The 21,146-nt window shown below is 42.4% G+C and overlaps 1 pseudogene; it reads left to right on the top strand.

Annotated features, from left to right (window-relative positions):
- The first annotated feature begins 17,465 nt into the window (after positions 1-17,465).
- On the top strand, positions 17,466-17,813 carry LOC148851674 (small ribosomal subunit protein uS7 pseudogene; annotated as a pseudogene).
- The last annotated feature ends 3,333 nt before the right edge of the window (positions 17,814-21,146 follow it).

The following is a 21,146-nucleotide window of genomic DNA, read 5'->3' as shown; positions in this document are numbered from 1 at the left end:
TGATGCCGAGTTCTTTGTTAGCTCAGTGTTTTGGCCCTTAGGCTGAGGGGGTGACTTATAGTCTGCCCTTGTTTCCCATGCCATGGAGGCGACTGGGCTCGGTGTTGTGGCCTTTAGGCTGAGGGGGTGACTTATAGTCTACCCTTGAAATTTTCCCATGCCATGGAGGCGACTAGGTCGTATAGCGCCGAGGTCGTGTTAGCTCGGCATTTTGGCCCTTAAGCTCTGGGGAGTGGCTCGTGGCCTACTCGATTCTTACAGATAATATTGCCTTAGGTTGACAATATTCCATGCTTAAGGTACTTGTTTCCCTTCGAGGGTCTCGAGCTCGTATGTTCCTTCCCTGAGCACTCGTTTCACTCGGTAAAGACCTTCAGTTGGACCTGAGCTTGCCAGCGCAGGGCTCAGGTATCATAACTTTACGAAGGGCCAAGTCGCCAACGCGGAGGTTCCGCTTCTTGACCCTAGCATTATAGTACCGAGCTATTCTCTGCTGGTAGGCTATGGTCCTAATGTACGCGAGGTCCCTTACTTCATCGAGTAGATCGAGGTTGGTACGTAGTTCATCTTCGTTTGTCTAATCGTTGTATGTTTCTAGCCGCAAAGTAGGTACTTCGATCTCTGCGGGGATCACTGCTTCGGTGCCGTAGGTGAGATTGAAGGGTGTTTCTCCCATGGCGGTCTTCTCCGTGGTTCGGTAGGCCCATAGGACACTGGGTAGTTCATCTGCCCATAGTCCTTTAGCAAGAAACTCGCGAGCGGGTCAATCCAGCTCAGCTCTGCTTGGACGATGGGAGCGACCTCCTCTGCCCCCCTAAGAATGCTAGGCCGAGACAGGTCCTCTATGTACACGGTTCTCATGGTGATGTCGCTAGTGCTGGCTAACTTGGACAGAGCGTCGACCTCAGCGTTCCCCAACCAAGGGATCTGTCTGATGAACTGTGACTAGAAGTCGAGTAGGGCTTCTCTAACTTTGGTCAAGTAGGCAATCATGGTTGGCTCGCGAGCTTCATACTCGCCAGTGACCTGGTTGACCACAAGCTGGGAGTCGCTGCAGATAACAATGTGCCTTGCTTTTACTTCTCTGGCTTTGGCTGGTCCAACTATCAATGCCTTGTACTCTGCTTCATTGTTAGACACCACGAACTCGAAGCGTAGCGCGTATTCCAGTTTCGTATCGCTTGGGCCATGCAGAACTATTCTGGCACTGCTGCCCTGTTGGTTTGAGGAGCCATCTACGTGAAGGATCCAGGGCTCCTCATCCCAGCTCGCGGTTGGCCGAGCTAGGAGAGGTGCCACACTGGCTACTACCTCACGGGGTTCGGACTCGACCGATCCGGGAGCTTCGGGCTCACCCGAGGTGGGAGCCTTGCGCTCAACCGGCCTGGGAACTTCGGAGCGGAATGTGCATTCGACTATAAAATCTGCTGAGGCTTGGGCCTTAATGGTAGTTTGCAGCTTGTATTGGAGGTCGTACTCGTTGAGCTCAACGACCCACTTTGTCAACCGACCAGGGACCTCGGGCTTAAGCAACACCTGCCTCAGAGGTTTGTCGGTGAAGACGATAATAGTATGAGCTTGGAAGGATGGGCGGAGCTTCCGAGGTACGATTATCAGTGCGTATGCTAGCTTTTCCATCTTCGGGTATCTCATTTTTGCTCCCTGCAATACTTTACTAACATAATAGATGGGTCGTTGGACCCAATCTACTTCCTTTATTAGTAACGAACTGACCACTTCGTCGCTCGTCGAGAGGTACAATTCTAAGACATCGCCCTCCTCGGGCCGGGTTAAGGTTGGCACACTAGCGAGGTATTTCTTGAGCTCGTCGAACGCGAGATGGCAATCTTGGGTCCATTCGAACCCTTTGCTCTTAATTACCTTAAAGAACGGTAGACAGCGGTCCATCGATTTAGACATGAAGCGGCTCAGGGTGGCTATGCGGCCATTCAACCTCTGAACCTCCTTCAACTTCTAGTGTGGTTTCATATCTAAAATGGCCTTAATCTTATCCAGGTTGGCCTCGATGCCGCGCTGGTTAACGATGTATCCTAGGAACTTGCCCGAGGTCACACCGAACACACACTTGTTTGGGTTCAGTCTCATATTAAACTTACGCAGAATTTCAAAAACATAATGCAAATCTTGTATTAATTCATGTGGGAATTGAGTTTTGACGACCATGTCATCTACATAGCATTCTACTTTTCTGTCGATTAACGGCGCAAACAATTTATTTACAAGCCTTTGAAAGGTTGCCCCTGCATTTTTCAACCCGAAGGGCATAACCTTGTAACAGTACAAACCAAACTCTGTGATGAAGGCAGTCTTTCCTTCGTCTGTCGGGTCCATCTTGATTTGGTTATAGCTCGAATAGGCATCCAAGAAACTTAGCAACTCGTGCCTTGAGGTCGCGTCCACCAAGCGATCAATTCTGGGGAGTGAGAAGCAGTCTTTTGGGCAAGTTCGGTTTAGGTCGGTGTAGTCGACGCACATGCGCCACTTGCCGTTGGCCTTCTTTACTAGGACAGGATTGGCTACCCAACTCAGGTAGTCCACTGCGAGGAGCTTTTCGACCTCCTCGTCGACTGCTTTCCACCGCTCCGGGGCTAGGTTGCGTTTCTTTTGTCTAACGGGCCTAACTACAGGATCAGTGTTCAGCTTGTGAGTTATGAGTTCGGGGTCTATACCGGGCATCTCTACCGTGGACCATGCAAAAATATCTAAATTTTGAAGTAAGAAACTTACCAGTTCTGATCGTAGAGGTTCTTGGACGGAAGCGCCGATCTGAAGCGTTCGAGCTGGGTCCGTTACTAAGGTCAGAACCGCGACTGTTTCTTCTGTTGGCGCAGCTCGTTCTTTGCCTTGCTCCATAGGCCGCTCCGGCTCGAGGTCGTCAGCTACCTTGGTTTTTCCCTTCAGGGCGGTGACATAGCACTTACGGGACTCGAGCTGGTCGCCCCACGCTACTCCTACACCGAAGTCAGTTGGGAACTTCATAGCCAAATGGTAAGTGGAGACCACCACCCGTAGGACATGGGTGATCGGTCGACATACTACGGCATTGTAGAGGAGGGGGTCACGACCACCAAGAAGTCATGCTTGAATCTGACCACATAAGGCCACGTGCCGACTTCCACAGGTACTGTTATTTTCCCAAGGGGCCTGACTTCTTCTCCACTGAAGCCTACCAAAGGAGTGTCTGCGGGCTTCCGGTCGCTTCTCTACAACTGGAGCTGGTCAAATGCAACTTTGACGAGGATGTCGGCTGAGCTACCTGAGTCGACAGTACACGCCTGACCTCAAAGTCGTTGACTCTTAGTTTTATTACGAGCGCATCACCGTGGGGGTAGTGGACTCCTCGCGCATCATCTTCTATGAAGAAAATTGGCTCTTCTATCCTCGGCCATTTTGGGGGGTACTACTCCTCTCGAGTGGCTTCACGAACCGAAGTCCAAGCTGCTGCTGAAGTGCAACCCGCGACGATAGAACCTCCCACTATCATGTGGATGGTTCCCCGACTAGCCACTCCTCCGGAGGCTGCCTCTATGGCTGTTCGACCGACCTGCTGCTGGACTCGGGAGCATCCTTACTGTGCTTCCCTTGTCGACCTGTTTTACTACTATTATTATTATTATTCTGTACAAAGTTTCTTAGATATCCGTGACGGATGAGCTCCTCTATCTCGTCACGGAGGTTCTTACAACTCTCGGTACTGTGACTGTGATCTTTGCGAAAACTACAATACAAATTCTTATTCCTTTCATTGGGATTCCCCCTCAGACGGGATGCCCACTTCACGTATGGGGCGTCCTTGATCGCCATCAGGATTTCAGCCCGCTTTGCGTTCAGTGGTGTGTAATCGGCTTGGTCCACTACAGGAGGTCGGAATAATTGACCTGGCCTTGCCCCCCGAGCTGTGTCCTTTTTCTTTTGGCTGTCTCCTTGACTGGAGAGTTCTCCTTCCCTCATTCTTTTTTCGGGCGCGCCCTTGCCCTTTTGGTTGATATCCTCTTCGGTGGCTATGAACTTGTCCGCAAGTTTCAGGAACTCGGTTATGGCTGCTGGTTGGTTGACGACCATGTGCCATTTAAACTTTTTGTGTGCCACGCCCTTCTTAGCTGCTGCAAGGCGTACGACGGGGTCCAGGCGCGGTACCTGCATATAGGCATCGTTGAACCGCTTGATATAGCTTCGGATGGATTCTCCCTCTCACTGTACTATGCTTAGGAGACTTTCTTTAGTTCGCGGACACCGCTTGCTAGTAACGAAGTGGGACGTGAAGGTTTGTGCGAACTGCGCCCAACTTCTTATCGACCCGGTGCCAAGTTCTGGTACCATGTGCGGGCTGCTCCCCTAAAAGTAGTGGAGAAGGCCACACACATGCACGACTCACTGGCTCGCGCCAGGTGCATCTACGACTGAAAGGCATCTACGTGGTCATTTGGGTCAAACGTCCTGTCATACTTGTCAAGAGGGGGGAGCTTGAAGTCTTTGGGCATTGGGATTGCTAGGAGCTCGGAAGACAGGGGGGATGGAACCGAGAGGAGGGGAGTTTTGACTTCGGCCAAGTTTACCTCTTCTTTGCCCATGAGCTCGGGCAAATCGCGAGTGACAGATCGGCGAGCCCGATGGCGACATCTCTGCTTCTTGGTGGGCTTGGCGTTCGTGCTGCTCACCTCTGTGCTGTCCGGAATGGTCTGCGCAAGGAGTATCCTGGTCTGCTGGTGATGGCTATGAACAGAGGGGTCCTACTTGGAGTCTGTTGCCAGGACCTCGAACCGGTTCTCAAGGAGCGGGGTTTCAAACTTCGACTGCCGAGGTGACGTAGACCTGGCGAGCTGGGGTCCTCCTGACCTACTCGCCCGCGGTGAGATCGGGGTAGCCGGTCTCTCTCGTCTACTGCGGGGGGAGGCCTGGTTTTTTGGGAGGTTTGGGGGGGGCTCTCCTTGGCCAGAGGGGCGCTCGTCCTGGTGGTGAGACTTAGCTTGCTGCGAGGCTGGACACCGAGGCGGGAGTTGCGGCTACTGAAGCTGGGGTTGAGGCAGCTGAGGGAACTGCTGCTGATACTGATACTGGGAGACCTGGTGCAGTACGTGTTGTTGATAGAGCTGAAGTTGTTGGAACTGTTGCATTTGGACCTGCATGGCCCGCATGCATTGCATCAGGTCCTCTAATTGGTTTGAGCAGGCCGCTGGGGGCACGACCAAGGGTTCGGTGAACGTCGCTCTGACTGTAGTAGGGAGTGGGGTGACGACAAGTGCCACTATGAGAGGCACATTCAAGCTGGGGATTCCGTCCGCTGAGAGGGGGACGGTGAACTGTTTGATACACACAGTAGGAAGCTGGGGTTGTTCCCTAGAGTTATCCATTTTCGTGCTTCGTCCGACGTTGTTGGATTGTTTCGAGGAAGAGAAGAACTTAGAAAGTTTAGAGATAAAGGCTTTTTGAAGCGTTTCCCACAGACGACACCAAATGATGTAGCACAATCCGGTCACTCCTAGCTGGCGCTCGCGTGGCTCCTGAGAGGTACCTGAGATGAGAAGAAAGAGGAAGAACTCCCGATGGATTTCCCAGCGGGAACGCTCCGATGCTTAAGTTAGTATTGAGTGCAAGAAGCAAAAGGAGAACAAAGGCTAAGAGTGAGGATAGTGTGTTACCACTATGTTCAAGAGGTCAGAGATTCAAGAAGCCGTTTCCTTTCTGCCCTAAGGGCTTTTATAGGGATACTCACATCAGATAGGACATAACCGTCACTGGGCTCCTGCCACAACCGTTATCGGCCAGGGCTGCGCAGGTGGCCGTTGTGGTGTACGCTTCGCTCGGGTGAGTGACACGTTTCCAAAGTGGCAGGCACGCCTTTTCCTGTCAAGAGATGTGGACACAGACTGTCGAAAGGACTGGTACTGTGCCGTCAGTAGAGGATATGGCGCAGTCTGGCCAATACGGTCTGTCAGTCGGAAGCTTTCTAGGGGGCACTAGTGCGGCTCATTCGCGAGCTATCTCGTGGCGAGCTTGGAACACTTCAGGATTACCCTTAGTGAAATTGGTCCTTGGAATGACTTGTCCGCTAGGGAGCTCGGGCTAGCTGATAACTTTAGCTCGCGAGCTACAGTTGCCTCGGAGTATCTCTTCAAAGATAGCACGGGAAACCCGGAGTTCGCCTTGTGGCGGACTCCTCCCCTCGTAGCTGTAACGTAGCGGACTGCTTCGTGGGCCTGTCATTTGGTCACTCCGGGCTTCAACGCTAGGCTGTCGCTCATATTGAGTCGGCATCTACGTGTCGTCGTTTCATAGGTTGGGTCAAATCATTCTTCATCACTATCAATGTATGATATTGGTTCAATCCAACCCAATCCAATATAAAATTATTATAGATGGGCCAAGTCCAATCCAATCTAACAAATACTTTGGATAAGTCTGTACTGGCCCAATTTAATGTCTTATTGGTCCATCGAATCCGTACAAATTGATTTTGGTTTGGAAGGGATCCAACCCAAAACCAGTCAATTAACACACCTTAATGTAAATTTCCTATAAGCACAATAAGCATTTTGTCAAGACCTAAGCAAGGTTCAAAGTATTGGAAATGCAATTTTAAGAGACATATCGGGATACGCCTTGAATGCGCATGCGTATCAAAGAAAAACTAAGATACGCATAGACACGTTTAGAAACATTATAAATATTTTAATAAATCATAAAAATACATCAACAACACTAAATATAATACCTCAATGAGGTGTATATACATTAAATTAATATATTTTAATAGTTTTATGAAGAAATATATTGAAGTTAGTTATAATTTCATTAAAAATCCTATGCTTAACTATAATTTATAAATTATAATACTTAAGTTTTAATGTTTTATGGGATGGGAAAAACCCAACTCTCCTATCCAACCATAAATCATTCATTGGCACAACTTCTAAGTGAAAATATAATTAATAATTATTTATTATTTAAATAATTATTATTTACTATTTATTTCTAAAAATTATAAAAATAAAATAAACATTATATAATATATTAAAAAAATAGTTATTAAAAAATAAATTTCAATTGCTTTGTTGATATGATAGATCATCCATAGAATTATAATATATTCAATCATTGTGGTCAAATGATAAAATATAATTAATTAATTAATTATTTTTTAATTCTAAAAGTAGAAAAATAAAAAAATGTTAAAGAATAAATTTCAATTGGTCTATGGATATGATAGATCATCCATAGAATTATAGTATATTCAATTGTTGTGATCAAATGATAAAATATAATTAATTATTATTTAGTTTATATTTCTAAAAATATAAAAACAAAACATATTAAAGAAGAAATTTAAATTGCTCTATGGATATGATAGATAAATCCATAGATCTAAAACATATTTAGTCTTTATAGGTAGAGAAAAAATTACATTTTCAATTTTTTTGTTAATTTATATTTTCCCCAAGTATCTTCATTAAATTTCCATAAATCTATTGAAGATAACACAAAAAATTGTGATTTTGAATGCAAGAAATGCATATCAACATTAATTTAAACATTCAAGAAAATAAAGAAATCACAAGATATTATAAAAAGTTAAAAAAAACGTATCTATTTTTGCCATATTTCTTCAAATTTTGAAAAATCTTCAAAGAAGATTAACGATTCGCACGTGTTTCTTGCAATTTTTTGCAAATCTAGCATAATAGGAATGAGACTTGGAGTCTTAGAGTCATTTAGAGGTGAAAGAAGGCTTATTTCAAGCAAATCTAACACAATTTTTTGCAAATCTAACACAATGTATTGATACACCCACGATACACATAAAAAAAGATAAGACATCCAATTTTCATTCGTATCCCGTATCTAGTTTTTAAAAATATCAAAATTTTAAACCTTGATTAGCATAACAATGATGAATGCAAATTGAAGAAGAAACATGATGAGAAAAAAAAAAAAAAGTTGAGAAGAAGGTTTAAGGCTTAACATTGCATTGAACAAAAAGTCAGATGATTGTACTTTAGTGAAGGATGGATCCTTGCAACATTTGGAAGGAGATCCTATTGAGCCATACTTTAGCGAAGCAGTGATGATACGTGGTACAAAAAGAAGAGAAGAGTGATGTTGGACAAAATGCCTCTACAAAGCCTTTTTCTTTTTTACTCCGAACTGATAGGATGTTCTTTTTTTTTTTTTTTTTTATCCCCAACAGAGAATCTGGTGGATGGGGAACCACCAAGGATTTTATTTAACCATTGTCAAAAGGAAACATCAAAGGTATAAGAAAGAACATTAAGCACCACTGAGTAGGGTGTCAATTGGATTGGATTTGGTTCCAATGAATATTTTGGACCATTTTGGACCGGTTCAATTTATTGTCTGGACCATTCAATCTATTTAAATTTGTTTCCATTTAGCTTGGTTTCAATCCAAACCTGGTCTATTAACACCTATATTCTTATCTTATATCAATGGACTAGATATTGGTTTAAGCCAATCCAGTTCAATATAGATTTATTATGGACGGGCTATGTCTAATCCAATCTAATAAATATTTTGGACCCAAGGTTTAAAGTATAGACACGTATCGGCCTGTACCGATCAATACGTATCATTCCAGCACTCCACCGATATGCCCGTCTGACCGGTCAGGGTGTGGTAAAGACCTAAACCGGCTCCCCTGAACAAGATGGCAAAAAAAATAAAAAACAAAAAACCACCAAAGGGAGTATCTAATCCGTCCAAATTGATTTTGGACTGGACGAGGTCCAGTTCAAAACCGGTCCACTAACACCCTTACCACTGAGTCTTAAAGGAAAAAAGGGGCATTATCAGAACTGGCAAAAACCAAACTGGAGGAAACCAGATTAAATCCTTCTGCAATTGGGGATGCATGAAAATCTTCTGCAAACAGGACTCTAAGCTCTCTTGGAAGGTGCGGTGGAGGGTAAAAGATGGCAAAATTTGCTTCACCAATTCCTTTGTTAGCCAGGAAGTTGGCACACTTATTACCTTCTTGAACAGAGTGAGTGAAGATAGTTGTCATGGGAGAGAGAAACTGTTTTATCTTTCTCACAAGATAAATTAGGTTCCATGGGCAATGAGAGACGTCATTCATTATGTCTATGAGAGTTTTAGTCACTCTCGATTTTCACAGAGAGCAAATTAGAAACTGTTTTATCTTTCTCACAAGATAAATTAGGTTCCAAGGGCAATGAGAGACATCATTCATTATGTCTATGAGAGTTTTAGTCACTCTCGATTTTCACAGAGAGCAAATTCTTGCTGCGACAGCAGATGAGACCGTCGAGAAGTGCTAGGAATTCTCAGGAATTCAATATGGAAGGAAGTCGTGTTACCCTAGTAATTGTGGAAAGCCAGGATTAATTTCTCCATTACCTTTCATCAAGAAACTTCATAGACTGATTGACTTTATAGCATCGTGTTGTTCACAATGGATAACTTTGATCTAATATATTAACGGCTAGATTGTCGTTACTCAAATATCAACCCAACACCCAATCAACTTACTTTGATACCAAATGTAAAGCACAACAAACAAGTGGACCCAGACAAAATGAAGCAAAACAACATAATCCATGACACTTAAATTACACACAATACATCACATAACCAAGATTTACAATGACAATTGAGTCTTGCCGATTTATACAAGGCGGTTTAGCAAAACTTATGATAGATTACATGGAACTTCTTATATCCACAAAAACAGTTATAGGGCTGATCATGGGCTCCGCCGGGCTTAGCTCCAATTATAAGAGCTTTAACTTAGGCCCAGGACCGACTCACACCCCGGGCCTAGATTACCAGCCCAACAGGCCCGCTTTGGGCTTAACGGCTTTCTAAGCCTAACGAGTAATGATTTTCGGCCCATGACATCAGATGATAAATTTTAATTAATTTATTTTTTTGAATTAAATAATAAATTGCTTAAATATACTTTATATAAGTAATGTGGGATTTGAAACAATACTAAATACTAAATAGCATGGTTTTTAAAAACGAATCGATGACCGAACTGGTCAGGAGTCCGGTTACCGGTTCGAACGGTTAATCAGCCGGTTCAGCGGTTTGCTGATCAAGATCAACGGTTTTGGAGGAAAACCAATGACCATTTCCCGGTTTTGAAAACAGTGCTAAACAATTAGTGCAACTATTGACTGTTTTTCCAAGTCCCAGGTTGCTTAGGAATGAGAATGAAGGCTTTGCCTTCACCTATATAGGGCCTTGCTTAGGATGACAATTTTCATACATGAATTGGCTCAAATGTTGACATGAGCCAGGCCTGGCCTAGACTGGGTTTGAGATATTAGGCCCAAACTGTCCCTGATTTTTTTTGGGTTTGATGTGGTTTCAGGCTGTACACAAAAATCTGGGCCCAAGCTTGCGGATTAAGCCAGGTCAAGAATGATCACCCCTATTTGCGAACCGATTAATGAAGTCAGTGGTGACTGATGACTTGTATCAAATTCTCCTGGATCTCTAGCTGAATGCAACCTAACCGCTGTTGAATCAGTAATTAAGAAGCCTGACTCACCATCTATTTGTTCAAATATTTTCTTGCTAGTTTTCAAATTTGAACTTGAGTTTTCCTTAACTGACCATTGTGGGCTTGGTTGAAGCAACCATCTAACATCTCACTTGGGCGAGATTGAATCCTCTAATAGTTACCCTCGTGTACTTGGATATTCTTGATACCATCTTGCCACTGGAGAGCTGGTTTTAAATTCATTTACTTCGATATCCTTGTTAGTTAAAGCCATGTTTTCGCATGAATGTTATCATAATACTTGGCATTAATTGGAGCTCTCTTCTTGTTCGAACCACCATGATCAACACCAAGCTTTCCTTGGTCGTATTAGATGTGTTCGCCAATCGTCTACCAAGCTGGGCCTCACAATTCACAGTATGTGGAATTGAAGACCGAATTTCTGACTGTTGGAAATTCTTCTCTTTCCATTACCCTGGATGCCCATGTTTCATCAGAAAAGCCCAACTTAAGCACAAATAAAAGGAGAAGGTTGAAAACCAGATGACAAATCGGACGAGCAACTAGAAAGAAGAAGCGCAGGAGGGTAGGAGTAAAGAAAGGAAGAAAACTCAAAAAGCCGAGTTTTGGAGAATCAACATTTTATCTGCCAGTCAGAGTCTTCCGGTCATTGCAGATTGATACGAAAGCACGGAGGATGAGTGGAGAAAATAATAATTCACTCTATCAATTCAATGGGTTACAACCTATTTATAATGGAGCTAATAGGGTTGGCGATAAGAAGCCAACCCTTAATAGGGAACTATACAAAGAGTAAAAGATAAGATTAGGAGATAGAATACTAATTGTGGTAAAATACGAATTGTGCTAACATCCCCCCTCAAACTCAAGATGGCAATGTATCAGTCATCTGGAGTTTGCCAAATAGAGCACGAAAGCGAAGAGGAGAGTGAACTTTTGTAAAGATATCTGCAGACTAATCCTTAGAAGAGACAGGAATAAGTCGAACAGTACCATCGAGCACATGTTGACGAATAAAGTGACAATCAGTCTCAATATGCTTGGTGCGCTCATGAAAGACATCATTGTGAGCAATATGTATGGTACTACGATTGTCACAGTAAAGAGGAGTAGCAGATGAATGAGTAATTCCCATGTCATGGAGTAACCATCGTAACCATAACAGCTCAAAGGTAGTGTCAGCAAGAGTTCGATATTCAGTTTCAGTACTGGAACGAGAGACAACCGTTTGCTTCTTACTATGTTAGGATATAAGAGAATCTCCAAGAAAGAAGTAATAACCAGTAGTGGAGCGTCTATCAGTAAGATCATTGGCCCAATCAACATCAGAATATGCGATCAAATGAAGAGAGGAAGAACTGGGGTAGTGAAGTCCGTGAAACAAAGTGCCCTTGACATAACGGATGATACGGAGCACAACAACATAATGAGTAGTGCGAGGAGCAGACATGAACTGACTCACAATATGGACAACATATGCAATATCAGGACAAGTAATAGTAATATATACAAGACTGCCAATTAGTTGCCGATATAAGGTGCAGTCACTAAGAGGAGTACCACTAGTGCCTGAAAAATGGGCATTATGCTCAATGCCTAAAAAATAATTCAGTCGACCAAGATCTTTCATGTCAAACTATTTGCTAAGAAAAGACTTAAGAGCTGAAATGCCCTGTAAATCATCGCCAGTGATGATCATGTCATCCACATAAAGGAGAAGAAGTACACAACCTTGACAGGTCTTACGAATGAACAAGGCATGATCATAAGTGCTAGATTGAAAACCAAACTGACAAACAATAGAGCTGAACTTGGAGAACCATGCTCGAGGCGCTTGCTTAAGACCATATAAAGCCTTACGGAGACGATAGACCTGATTAGGGAGATGATCATAACCAGGAGGAGGTTGCATATAAATCTCTTCAGAAAGATCGCCATTGAGAAAAGCATTCTTAACATCCATCTGAAATAGCTGCCAGTGCTTAGCAGCAGGAATCGCAATAAGACTGCAAGCAGAAGTGAGACGAGCTACTGGGGCAAACGTCTCCTCATAATCAATGCCATACTCCTGTGTAAACCCTTTGGCTACAAATCTAGATTTATACCTTTCAACTGAACCATCTGCCTGAATCTTGATTTTGTAGACCCATTTACAACCAATCACAGATTTATCTAGAGGCAGGTCAACTAAATCCCAAGTATGAGTGCTTGTAAGAGCTTGAATTTCTTCTACCATTGCTTTCTTCCATAGAGGGTTAGTACTAGCCTCGCGATAGGTACAAGGCTCGTATAAATATACAATGGTAGAATAACAGTGAAAATCATGAAGGATAATAGAAGGTTTAGTGACCCTACCAGAATGATGTAGTGAAGTATCAGAATGATCAGGGTCTAATTCATCAAGAGGAATCAAGGGCTCGAAAGAAGGCTGATCCGGAGGATCCATAGCCAAGGTAGATGCAATAGGAGTGGTTGTAGGTTGTGCAGTATTGAGAGAGCTATCAGAGGAAGGAGTAGTAGGACATGCAGGTAAATCATCAAGAAAAAATGAAATAGTAGGATCAGTAAAAAATTGTGGAGATGTTGTGGTAACTCGAAATGAGGAGAGACTCGAGAATATTTTGTGTTCCCAAAAGGTAACATGACAAGATATGCGAAGTCTTGGGAAAGAGGATCCCAACACCGATATCCTTTATGTTCAATACCATACCCGAGAAAACAACATAAATGCACTTTTGGTTCCAATTTAGAATGTTCATGAGGTTGTAATAGAACAAAACAAGCACAACCAAAAACATGAAGAGACTAGTAATCAGGGCAATGGCCATACAATCGTTCATAAGGAGAAATGTTACCAATAACAGGAGAAGGAATGCGATTGATGGTGTAAATAGTTGTGAGAGATGCTTCCTCCAAAAAACATTCAGGACAAGAGGAGGAGATTAAAAGAGCTCGAACAGTATCAAGAATATGCCTATGTTTTTGTTTTGCACGCCCATTTTGTTGAGAGGTACCAGGACAAGATCTATGAATAATAGTTCCATTTTGTGAAAGAAATTGAGTAAGGATAGAATCTCTATATTCCATGGCATTATCAGTGCGAAAAATTTTGATGGTAGAGGAAAACTATGTTTTGATCATGATGGAAAATTGAATATAAATTGCTAGTAATTCAGATTTATTACGCAGAAGATAAATCTATGTATATCGAGAGAAATCATCAACGAATATCACAAAATAACGCGAACCACCCATGGTATTATGAGGTGAATGGCCCCAAATATCAGAGTGAATAAGATCAAAAGGTGTAAGAAACAAAATCACTTGTATGAAAAAGCAAAGCATGATGTTTTGAAGGGTGACATGAAACACAATCAAAGTGTATTGTTTTAACAGGACCTAAACATCCATTAGAAATTAAAGATTTTAATATAGAAGTAGAGATGTGACCAAGGTGAGAATGCTAGATGCTAGAGGTGACAACAACAACAAGGGACGGTAATTGAAGAGATGATAGCTTAAACAGTCTCCCAACCTTACAGCATGTCCCAATGATTTTCCCTGTCCGTGGATCCTGCACAGTACAACCACAACTTGAAAAATGTATTTCAAAATCAAGTTCACATAATTGTCCAACAGATATAAGATTTAGAGACAATTTAGGTAGAAAAAAAGTATTAGGTAGTGACAAGTGAGGGGTTGAAATAATTCCTATACTTTTAACAGTTAGGGTTGAACTATCGGCAATATGAACAATTGTTGCAATAGAAAGATGTGACTTAGAAGTAAATAGAGATGAATTGGAGATCATATGATTGCAACAGGCATAATCAAGATACCATGATGAGGAAGTACTTGAAGTGACCGACAAGACTGGATTAGAAGAAATACCAGAATTAGGTTGGAGCTGATGAATAAGAGCTTGGAGTTCTCTAAGGGAAAAATTTGGAGATGTGTTATTAGAAGAATCCTCTGTGGTAGCAGTTGTAGTAGAATTCGTAGTCTGAGAAACCATGGATGAGGACTTCTATCCAAACGCCTTTTTGGCTTGCAAGCGGCGGCACTCAGAAATAGTATGACCAGTCTTCTTGTAGTATTTGCAAAAACTCATTTTTGAGGATTTAGAGGAAGTTGAAGAAGTAGTAGATGTAACCGGGGTGACTGGAGTAGCAAGAACAACATCAGTAGATAATAAGGATCACTCATCTCGAAGTGTTTTTAGATGAGTTTCTTCAAAAAGCAGATCTTTGATCACAACTTCAAGAGAAGGCAATGGGCTACGATGAAATAGAGTATCACTAACAGTTTCATACTCATCCCTGAGAGTCATCAAAAGATGCCAAACACGTTGGCAATCACGAAGCTTGGAATAAGTAGTGGCCGCAGAGGTATTATCCCATTCAGGTTCACACTGTGCTAACTGATCCCAAAGAACTTGTAATTCAGAGACATAACTGTGAATGGTCTGTTCAGGTTGCTGTTTCATGCGGTGAAGACGCTTATAGAGCTGAAACCTATGCACATCATCAGAAATAGAATAACGAGCTTGTAAGAAATCTCATACCTCTTTAGGAGAATCATATCTGTGAAATTCCAACTTGATGCTTGCAATACTTGTATTGCAAAACCAGGCCAATATTTGATGATTTTTCCCATCTCATTTTTCTATTCGTTCAACAAATTTATCCTCTGTTTCATCAGCAATTTTAGTAGGTTTGGGAATCTCACCAGTCACATATCACCATAGAATGCGTTCCTTGAGAAAACTACACATCTCTTGGGACCATAAATCATAATTTGAGCCATCGAAGGTAACAGTGATGGGATGAGAGATATGTTGAGCAGCTTCGGATGAATCCATAAGGAGAAACACATAACTTTGGAGCAACACAAATCATGGGAAAATCTCAATACTGGCCTTAAAAAAAACAGGGCAGAATCCCTAATGTCTTCTTCGTCGGGGTAGCCTCAATTCTGGTACACGCAGACCTTTACGGAAGAAGAGGTTGGCCAATTCCGTTATGATGCTCAAGCAGAACAATGGAAAGAAGCTCTGTTAGACAGTTTTGTATGCCCTTAGCTTCAATCAAAATTGATGTACTTTATGAGTTTATTGTAAATGAATAAAAGTGCATATTTGATTCATGTTCCCTTGGTATGTTTCTGTGTAATACCCTTAAACTGGACACTTATTGAGACTCATGTTAGTTTAGAAAGTTCACAGCCAGTGGGTTGGTCTGGGGAGACCTATCCTAACAAGGCTGACACTGTGGTCCCATCAAGTCGGTTGGGGTGGCTTGTCTCAGCTACCGGAGTGAGACCCTAGGCACATACAGTGTGGGATTAATTGAATCTTTGAACTGGACCAGATTTTCAGTATTGCCCGGGACCTTGGAGATTGATGGGCAAAACTGGAAAGTTACACCCGATCCCTAGACTCGATTATGATACTGCACTTGGTGTCGGATCGGGTTGTCTTTGATGTACCAATCAGTGAGATCTTTAGCGGGGGTCAAAACCTGGGTATGTTGGGACAATCCGAGAATTCATCTGAGTGGGTGATCATAGTGAGAGGATCAGCCCCTTTGTCGGACAAAGGTAATGATCGGGGATGCGCTCTCACTGTTGGAAACCAAGACTGCCGGCAGCCGATTTCAACCGTTGAGATTTGTTTTGCAAAGTATATTTTATATGAGATATAAAAGTATATATATTATGGTTTCTAAAATATTTGCAAAAGGTTTTAATTCTCAGGATCCATATAAGTGGAGAGTGCAACACTGTTCCTTGCAGCCGAGGGAGAGGTCCTCTCTTGTCGGGCAGTGTATGATCATTAAGGGCTGAGAGGTTAAGTGTAAGACCATTGAGTATAATACCTGATGTGCTAATCTTGCATCTGCCCACAGTCCCTATGTGTTACAAGGTGGCTTGGACCAAGGACCACTTAGGGTAAGTGTTGGGCCCATAGAGCCCATTCGATGGGTTTCAAGGGGTTCACTGTCTTTAACAGTGTATTCGACCAGGCCTTGTAACAAAGGCTGGGCCGAACCCATGTGGCTGATGTGTAGATCAATGCTTGGGTCCCACGCCATACAAGGAAGCCCAACTGGGCAGCAGATAGGAAGGTTAAGTGAGCACATAAGCTTGATGGGCTTAAAGCCCATCTCGAACTGGGCTATTTATTTAGTTAATTAAAGGGGCGAATTCTGAGATGGATTAGCAGATAGGATAGGGTCTTAATCCTATCCACTCAGAGAGTCCAGATCTGAATGTGATTCAGATCTAGAAACCTCCTAATGGGATTAGGATAAAGCTAATCTAATCTGCAGATAAGATAAGGGTTTATCCTTATCACTAGAAGATAAGGCTGATCCAAATATGATTTGGATAAGCACCTCCTAATGGGATTAGAAGCTGATCTTTTAAGTTAAAAAAAGAAGGAGGGGGCGGCAGCCTTGAGAGAGACCAAGAAACACATCAGATCCTCTTTAGTGCTGAAATCAAGAAGAGAGAATTCTGCACCCTACGAATACTCTCTTGCCGCCTCCCTGCTCTTGTCGCCCTGTTTGCTAGTTGGATCTTGACATCAGTTCTTTGAGAAATGATTGAAAAGGAAGCTGTGCTCACGTACCATTCTACTAATTCTTGCGAAGGACAGAGTTCTTGGGGAAGAACACTGTTGATTTTGGTCCATCCTGCACTGCGCCATATTCAGTGGGAGCAGTCTTTGGATCCTTCATTGGGAGTGAACACCTTCGTTGGGAGATATTACTTCTCCGTATCAGGTATTATTCTCTCCCATTCCTTTTGGTTCAGACCTGATTCAGTTTAAGGTTCAAGATTGATCATTGAAAATATGATTTTCTAAATAGGGAATGTGATTCCCGGGAGAAAAAAATTTTTGAAATTCGCCCCCTTATTCCACAATTTTTGGGCGTCCATGGGATGGATCTCTCATCCCTTTAAGCTCATGGCTGTCCACATAGTCAAGAAAGCAATGGAGACAATCCATGTGCTCATGGATAAAAAAAAAAAAAACCCTATTCAAGTTATTGTGGATGCTATAATCAACAGTGGGCCGAGAGAAGATGCAACTCGTATCGGTTCTTCTGCTGTTGTGAAGCGTCAAGCTGTTGATATCTCTCCTCTGAAGCGTGTTGACCTAGCACTATACCTTCTTACGAAGGGTGCCCGAGAGTGTGCTTTCAGGAATATGAAGTCCATGGCTGAATACTTGGCCGATGAACTTATTAATGCTGCCAAGGGCTTCCAACAGCTATGCCATTAAGAAGAAGGATGAGATTGATCGTGCTGCCAAGGCCAACCGTTAGAAGCGATTAATTAAAGCTCTGTGGGCCGCGGATGTAGGTGCGTGCTGGAGATCGGAGGAAGACGAAGTTGATATCACCGAAGAACCACCAACACCGCCAGCGCCGGAATTTCCAAAAAAAACAGAGTCGAAGCGAGGGGCAAGGATTCTGCTGCCTCGGTTGCCTCCACCACCAGGCCTCAAGCTAATGACCGTCTGATTTAAAAAGAATAAAGTCGTATTGCAGAATCATGCTGAAATAATATCGACAATGGATAACCACTCTAAACAAATCATCCAACCTCGAAACAGAAAACGACTGAAAACAAACAAAATCGGGAAAAAAAAGATTGAATCTTTAAATCGAAAAAGGGCCGAATCTTTAGAATCTTTGGCTCTGATACCATGATACGAAAGCACAGAAGATGAGTGGAGAATAATAATTCACTCTATCAATTCAATGGGTTACAACCTATTTATTATGGAGCTAATAAGGTCGGCGATAAGAAGCCAACCCTTACAGGGAACTATACAAAGAGGAAAAGATAAGATTAGGAGATAGAATACTAATTGTGGTAAAATAAGAATTGTGCTAACACAGATGGCCCGGGAGGAGTCAAAACGTAAGAGAACTTCCCTAAACAGACTAGTCTTCCATTTCCATTGCAGAGGACCCGGGAGGGATTACAGGAGGAGACAAAAAGTAAGAGAACTTCCCTAAACAGACTAGTCTTAGTGTCTTCCATTTCCATTGCAGAGGGCCCGGGAGTTCTTGCCTTTTTGGAGATTCAACATTTTATAGAAGCCTTCTCTTTGAGAACGCCTACGATATCTCAGTCTTAGCTTCATTCGTCACCCCATTAGCCTTCGGTCTGGTCTGTCTTCCAATTTAGAATGAAGTTATACTTTCTGAAAACATTAAAATTTGATTTCAAGAATTGTTTTGACTCACGACTTCTAGAGGTTGATGTATTACTATTACGACGCGGTTGGTACTGTAGCCCGCGTTTGTAACGAGTATGCCGAGATGAAATGTCCAGAAAGCAGAGTTTTCTAAAGGCTGCATTTTCATGGAAGAGGAAAAGACGACCTGTATATATGTATGCGTTTACCACAATTCACTTTTCCGGTCATGGATACATTATAAAAAGATGGAGCATGGAAGGGTCTTTTCTTATATCTTCAGTTAGCTAATTACTCTCTCTCTCTCTCTATATATATATATATAAATTTGTGTTTAACATTATATAAAGGTGGGTGTACTTGCTTGCAGGATTGGGTGGATTGAGAAATCTCAAGGAATTGCATCTAACACTTAACTCTCTAACAAATAAAGGCCTATCAGCAGGCCGGTTGCATAACCTCTCATCATTGGAAATCCTTGACATGTCATATAACAAGCTTGAGAGTTTACCAACAGGTACCAATATATTAATACCACCTCACCAACCTTGATTTAACTCATTTATATTTGGAAAAGTTTTTTTATGTATATATATATATATATATATATATATATATATATATATAATAATTAATTAATTAGGTCAACCCACAACATGTGGTTGGAGTTGGCAAGGCATTTGGGTCAAGGCTATCTCCCTATTGTTCTTTCATTTGTTAAAATAAGGGGAAATGAAAATAGATATAATCATCTCCCCCACATATTCTTCAATTATCACTTAAGATTCAATGGGATAACCCTGCCCCTCAGACTTAGGCCACGTTTGGTTCATAGGAGTAGGGGTCTAGAATTAGAATTAGAATGGGCTATTCCTATTCCAACTGTTTGATTGAACTGAATTGACCCATTCCCATTCCTGCTGGAATGGTACTCCCCCACTTGAGGGAATGGTCATTCCCTTCCCCTCCCTTGTGCTGATTCTAACTCCCATTCCTATTCCTGTTTGAACCAAACAGATTATCGGAATGTTAGACCATTCCGATTCCAATTCTGAAGGATTTCAATTCTGATTCTGGATGTGAATCAAACGGACCCTTAAAATGTTGTGTTATTTTTAGTACATTGATAAAAGCACATCCAATAAACAACGAATTAAACAAACATAATATAATATGGTAATACTGACAGATATCTCTCTCTCTATAGGGCTTTGTGAACTATGGCTTTTGGAAAACATGATTAAGGGAAACATCTGGCCATGTTTAAGCCAAATGAACTACTTGAAAGTTTTACTTCTTTCACATAATCAATTTACAGGCAACATCATTCCTCAAATTCTTCTTAGCAACTTGACTTCACTTGAGTCCCTAGGTCTTTCAAGTAACAAAATTTCTGGAGAGCTCTCCTTTTCTATCTTTGCTAATCTTTCCCAGTTAATAGAAATTGATCTTTCCAACAATAGACATCTAGATATTGAGACTGAGTCACCAACATGGGTTCCCTCATTCCAACTAAATTATTTAAGTCTAGACAATTGCAACCTCAACAAGCATAGCAATCATGTCCTTCCAAATTTTCTTTCCACTCAATACAATTTGGTTTCCGTGTCTTTAGCTTATACTTCTCTTCAAGGAACCATTGCTTCTTGGCTGTTGTATAATAATACTTCACCGGAACAGTTGTCATTGAGGGGTAATAGTCTATTTGGCCAAGTTCCCACCCCCTTCCAAAATGAAACAACAAGACTCCATATCCTTGATATTTCTGACAACCAAATTGAAGGGCAACTTCCTTAAAACATTGGTGACATCTTTCCAAACATAAGATATCTTGACATGCATGTCAACAAATAAACTTGAAGAGAAGATCCCTTCTTCATTTAGTAGTATGTGGCATACAAGTGTTAGACTTGTCTACCAATGGCCTAATAGGAGAAGTGCCCAATGGATTGTTCCAAAACAAAATCATGCTATCACAACTATTCTTATCAAACAACAAGTTGCATGGTGATGGAGCACAATCCGGTCACTCCTATCTGGCACTTGCGTGGCTCCTGAAAGGTACCTGAGATGAAGAAGAAGAAGAAGAAGAATCCCCGGGGGCTTGCCTGGCGGGAATACTCCGACGCTTAAGTTAGTATTCTTTGGAAGAAGCAATGAGAAGGTGAAGGCTAAGAATGTAGATAGCGCGAGTGATAGAAGATACCTCTGTTCTTTAAGAGTGGGCTCCTTATAACAGAATTCTGTTGCATCAGGCCCACTGGCCTCTGACAGGGCAGGTATAACCACCACTGTCAGCCTGTCGCAGCCATTACAGGCGAGGCTAAGGTGGCACGCGTGGGGCTGTCATTGCAGGGTACATGCCTGTCAGGTGTAAGGCACACTCTAAAGGTGGCAGGCACGACGTTG

Source organism: Nelumbo lutea, chromosome 5, assembly GCF_056320005.1.
Source record: "Nelumbo lutea isolate HS-2025 chromosome 5, American lotus-T2T, whole genome shotgun sequence".
NCBI lineage: Eukaryota > Viridiplantae > Streptophyta > Magnoliopsida > Proteales > Nelumbonaceae > Nelumbo > Nelumbo lutea.
The sequence above is the reverse complement of the archived record's forward strand: the minus strand, read 5'-3'. Positions and strand labels throughout refer to the sequence as shown.